Source organism: Poromitra crassiceps (genome assembly GCF_964638095.1).
Source record: "Poromitra crassiceps genome assembly, chromosome: 8".
In the NCBI taxonomy this organism is placed as follows: Eukaryota; Metazoa; Chordata; class Actinopteri; order Beryciformes; family Melamphaidae; genus Poromitra; species Poromitra crassiceps.
In genome coordinates this window covers 38479911-38485910 of record NC_139629.1, presented here as the reverse complement: position 1 = coordinate 38485910, position 6000 = coordinate 38479911, and the positions used below count along the sequence as shown (strand labels likewise).

Genomic DNA, 6000 nt, shown 5'->3' with positions numbered 1-6000 from the left:
GACCTTTTCACCCCTGACCCCAGGTTCTCCCCGTATTGTCCTGACCTCACGGTGATGCATGGACATACACATCACCTGGCCGCTCCTTTTGTTATTCACCGCTTCACTGGATGGTCCACTCCACCAGCGCCTCGCTATCTTCCATTCTTGTCCGGCAATGAGTAACGGCTCGAGTTAACAATGAAACCTGAGCAGACCGTTTAGTGGAGTATTTGTGTCCTTTGTTGACTTTTGGACATTTCTGGAATTCCTTCCCCCATTCATGTTTTGTGCGTAATGTCGTCACGTGTCAGTGCACCACTGGCCTTGTTCTGCTTGACCTCCATACAGTAGATCCTGCACTCAGCCCATCCACTCCCAATACATTACCTGAGGTTGGGAATGTTTTTTATTTGATTTTTTATTGTTTGAATACTGAGGTATGAACCACTTTGATGAAATATATATATTTTTTTCATTCATTCATAGTCTTTATGGTGGCCTCTGTTCATTGCGTAGACCTGGTGTCAAAGTACATACTGTTGAGTCTTTTAGCCTATAAGACTACTTGCTTAGCCCATACGGGCGATGCTCACCTTTATACTCTCCACTTCAAACACAGAGAGAGAAACACATTGAAGTTGTACGCTCACTAAATTGCTACCTGTAACATGGACGCCTTAAGAAAAAAAACGCTGTTGTGGGTGTTGTGGACACAGGTGTTTTCTCAGCGACGGGTGTGTGTGTGTGTGTGTGTGTGTGTGTGTGTGTGTGTGTGTGTGTGTGTGTGTGTGTGTGTGTGTGTGTGTGTGTGTGTGTGTGTGTGTGTGTACTGGGAGTAAATAAGAGCGATTTCAAAAGGAGCCGTGTGCAGCTCAGAGGTCTCTGACATGGAGGTGGTGTTTTGAGGGTGGGACTGGGACGTGCCAGTGGAAAGATGGAGGTGGTGTTTTGAGGGTGGGACGTGCCAGTGGAAAGATGGAGGTGGTGTTTTGAGGGTGGGACATGCCAGTGGAAAGATGGAGGTGGTGTTTTGAGGGTGGGACGTGCCAGTGGAAAGATGGAGGTGGTGTTTTGAGGGTGGGATGTGCCAGTGGAAAGATGGAGGTGGTGTTTTGAGGGTGGGACATGCCAGTGGAAAGATGGAGGTGGTGTTTTGAGGGTGGGACGTGCCAGTGGAAAGATGGAGGTGGTGTTTTGAGGGTGGGATGTGCCAGTGGAAAGATGGAGGTGGTGTTTTGAGGGTGGGACGTGCCAGTGGAAAGATGGAGGTGGTGTTTTGAGGGTGGGACGTGCCAGTGGAAAGATGGAGGTGGTGTTTTGAGGGTGGGACGTGCCAGTGGAAAGATGGAGGTGGTGTTTTGAGGGTGGGACGTGCCAGTGGGAAGATGGAGGTGGTGTTTTGAGGGTGGGACGTGCCAGTGGAAAGATGGAGGTGGTGTTTTGAGGGTGGGACGTGCCAGTGGGAAGATGGAGGTGGTGTTTTGAGGGTGGGACGTGCCAGTGGGAAGATGGAGGTGGTGTTTTGAGGGTGGGACGTGCCAGTGGGAAGATGGAGGTGGTGTTTTGAGGGTGGGATCATCATGTGCCAGTGGAAAGAGGATTGCCCCCCCACCATTCTAGTCTTTTCCCCCTCACCTGTTCCGTGTGGTGAGTCACATACAAAAGGCTTGTCTGCAGTCTGAATAGGTTGAGCATTGAGCAGGCAAACAGACAAGGTTGAATTGGCCGTGTCAGCCTGGTCCCAACAATAGAAAATGAAGTAGCATGATAATGTCTGGAGCTGCAAACTGCCTGGTCTTAGTGCAGGGACCCGGGGTTACCATCTCTACTGACCTGCCTGGCCTTAGTGTAGAGACCCGGGGTTACCATCTCTACTGACCTGCCTGGCCTTAGTGTAGAGACCCGGGGTTACCATCTCTACTGAGCCTGACCTTAGTGTAGAGACCCGGGGTTACCATCTCTACTGAGCCTGGCCTTAGTGCAGAGACCCGGGGTTACCATCTCTACTGAGCTGCCTGGCCTTAGTGCAGAGACCCGGGGTTATGATCTCTACTGAGCCTAGCCTTAGTGCAGAGACCCGGGGTTACCATCTCTACTGACCTGCCTGGTCTTAGTGCAGAGACCCGGGGTTACCATCTCTACTGAGCTGCCTGGTCTTAGTGCAGAGACCCGGGGTTACCATCTCTACTGAGCCAGGCCTTAGTCCAGAGACCCGGGGTTACGATCTCTACTGAGCCTGGCCTTAGTGCAGAGACCCGGCGTTACCATCTCTACTGAGCCAGGCCTTAGTGTAGAGACCCGGGGTTACCATCTCTACTGAGCCTGGCCTTAGTGCAGAGACCCAGGGTTACCATCTCTACTGAGCCTGGCCTTAGTGCAGAGACCCGGGGTTACCATCTCTACTGAGCCTGGCCTTAGTGCAGAGACCCGGGGTTACCATCTCTACTGAGCCTGGCCTTAGTGCAGAGACCCGGGGTTACCATCTCTACTGAGCCTGGCCTTAGTGCAGAGACCCGGGGTTACCATCTCTACTGAGCTGCACGCTGTGATTATTTAGCTTGACCTTTGCTTTCCCTGATGGTACAGTATGACGGCTGTAACATCTTAATGTAGATCTCCTATTTGGCCTGAAGACTAAAGCCACAGCTGGAGGGCAGAGTCAACTATGAGGTGTGGGAGTACATGAGTCTTATCTCATTCCTGTGTGGGCAGGTGAAGAAAACGCTGCCTGCGTTTGACTTGCTTTTGTAAACATATTTCGTCTTGGAGGGCTTACACATGACATGACCTTTGCATTTTCATCTGGCCTTTGGTGATTATTTATCGTGGAGCAGAAACGCTGCTTTACTTTTGTGTCGAGTCTATTTGAAGGCCCACTCTGTCCTTTAACTGCCAGATAGACGGGGCGTGATCGATCATACAGCCTGTTTGGTAGCCACCCTCAGTACACTTATAACCCCCCCCTCCACCCTCAGTACACTTATAACCCCCCCCCTCCTCCACCCTCAGTACACTTATAACCCCCCCTCCTCCACCCTCAGTACACTTATAACCCCCCCCTCCCTCAGTACACTTATAACCCCCCCTCTCCACCCTCAGTACACTTATAACCCCCCCCCTCCACCCTCAGTACACTTATAACCCCCACCTCCTCCACCCTCAGTACACTTATAACCCCCCCCCTCCACCCTCAGTACACTTATAACCCCCCCCTCCACCCTCAGTACACTTATAACCCCCCCCCCCTCCACCCTCAGTACACTTATAACCCCCCCTCCACCTCCAGTACACTTATAACACCCCCCCCCCCTCCACCCTCAGTACACTTATAACCCCCCCTCCTCCACCCTCAGTACACTTATAACCTCCCCTCCTCCACCCTCAGTACACTTATAACACCCCCCCCCTCTACCCTCAGTACACTTATAACCCCCCCCCCCCTCCACCTCCAGTACGCTTATAACACCCCCCACCCTCAGTACACTTATAACACCCCCCCCCCCACCCTCAGTACACTTATAACCCCCCCCCCCTCCACCTCCAGTACGCTTATAACACCCCCCACCCTCAGTACACTTATAACACCCCCCCCCCCACCCTCAGTACACTTATAACACCCCCCCCCCCCACCCTCAGTACACTTATAACCTCCCCTCCTCCACCCTCAGTACACTTATAACACCCCCCCCCTCTACCCTCAGTACACTTATAACCCCCCCCCCCACCCTCAGTACACTTATAACACCCCCCCTCCACCCTCAGTACACTTATAACCCCCCCCCCCCTCCACCTCCAGTACGCTTATAACACCCCCCACCCTCAGTACACTTATAACACCCCCCCCCCACCCTCAGTACACTTATAACAGCCCCCCTCCACCCTCAGTACACTTATAACAGCCCCCCTCCACCCTCAGTACACTTATAACACCCCCCCCCCACCCTCAGTACACTTATAACAGCCCCCCCCCCACCCTCAGTACACTTATAACACCCCCCCCCCACCCTCAGTACACTTATAACAGCCCCCCTCCACCCTCAGTACACTTATAACAGCCCCCCTCCACCCTCAGGCTCCACCCCGCGTCACATTGGAGGCGGAGGCTGAATTAAGGCTCTTGTGATAAGTGCGATTGAAGGTCGGAAACACAAGTGCAGTGACTCAGTGTTTGCTGCTTTGGATTTGTCACTTTGGCAGTGATAACGAGTAGGGAGGGCCAGACACAGAGAGAGAGAGAGAGAGAGAGAGAGAGAGGGAGGGAGAGAGAGAGAGAGAGGAAAGAGAGAGGGGGAGAGAGAGAGAGAGAGAGGGAGAGAGAGGGAGACAGAGAGAGAGAGAGAGGAAAGAGAGAGGGGGAGAGAGAGAGAGAGAGAGGGAGAGAGAGGGAGACAGAGAGAGAGAGAGAGAGAGAGGGAGGGAGAGGGAGACAGAGAGAGAGAGGGAGGGAGAGAGAGAGAGGGGGGAGAGAGGGAGACACAGAGAGAGAGAGAGAGAGAGGGACACAGAGAGAGAGAGGGACACAGAGAGAGAGAGAGAGAGAGAGAGAGAGACACAGAGAGAGAGAGGGAAGGAGAGAGAGAGAGAGAGAGAGAGAGGGACACAGAGAGAGAGAGAGAGAGAGAGAGAGAGACACAGAGAGAGAGAGGGAAGGAGAGAGAGAGAGAGAGAGAGAGAGGGACACAGAGAGAGAGAGAGAGAGAGAGAGAGAGAGACACAGAGAGAGAGAGGGAAGGAGAGAGAGAGACACAGAGAGAGAGGGACACAGAGAGAGAGAGGGAAGGAGAGAGAGAGAGAGGTGAACGACCTGTTCATTAAGGTAGTTTGCTAATGATTTACACGAGTGTGAGAAATGCACTGAGCAGACAGAGTCAGTGAGCCCAGACGAGGAACACAGACCTGTTTACCACCAGGTGCTCCTGTCCATGTGCCAAAGTGTATTATGGAATAGTTCAAGGTAAAACACATCTCCTTAAAACACTTGAACACTGTTCAAACCAAATGCACCTGGCATTCCTGGGCCAATTCTGTTGTTTTTTTGGTGGCTTTTCTTTCTTCATGTGGAGAAGTCCATCATAGAAGGCACAGAGATACCCTGTTTCTCCACCAAGAGAAGCCTCAATAGACCAGGATGCAAAGGAAGAGAAGATAGTACTTTCTGAGTAAGGGCTGTGGACACAGACACATCACCATGATCATAGACCTTCCCCAGTGTTCACAAACTTCTTCACAAACTTCTTTTGGAGTAAAATCACCATCTGAAGAAGGCGGGAAAGTGTTCACCAAAAAGTCCAACACTTCATCACCAAATAGCTCCTGGCATGCAACGCGCCTCACAAACTGACATTTAGCAGTAGACTAGTATCCAAAGGCGGATTCTCCTTAAGCACTGTCAGAACTGCTGCGCTATATTTTTCTCCAAGCAACTGCTGATTTTCTAATAACGCCCAAAAAGCCTTCATGCTCAGACCCACATAGACGGACTACCTTGATCCACATGATGAAAACACTTTTTTGGAAACCAAAGACAGCTCCCACAGGTCAACTGAGTGGGATCCCACCTGGACGGACCCTTTGCACCGCAGCCCACTGGACTTTGAGGCTGAAACACAAGCCTTTGCACCGCAGCCCACTGGACTTTGAGGCTGAAACACAAGACTTTGACATCTGGTGATCATCTCACTACATTTTAAATGGGATCTTGGGAGTTGGTAGCCTGGGCTAGCCTTGCGGCTCACCGCTGAACTAACTGGATTGGCTTGCTTGTCGTGGGCAGAGGATCTCTCCCGACTTTCCCAGGGCTCATAAAGCGATCCCAGCACTCCGATGCACAGTAACAAGTAGGGCTCAGGTTCAACCAGTGCCAGCCTGGACTGCAGCCTAGACAGTGGAGCGGACCGCTGTCCAGTAAACCGCTGGGCTACTGTAGAGAAAGGGTTCAGTAGAACTATGAGAAAACCAACAAAACTCTGCCTCAAAGTCGGGCTAGACTGATTGTCGGCCTCTTCATTTTTTCTTGCA

At 51.9% G+C, this 6000-nt stretch overlaps 1 protein-coding gene across 1 annotated transcript in view; it reads left to right on the top strand.

Annotated features, from left to right (window-relative positions):
* The window catches only part of agrn (agrin), a 359236-nt gene that overhangs the window by 37042 nt on the left and 316194 nt on the right, over positions 1-6000 (top strand). The window lies entirely within an intron of this gene.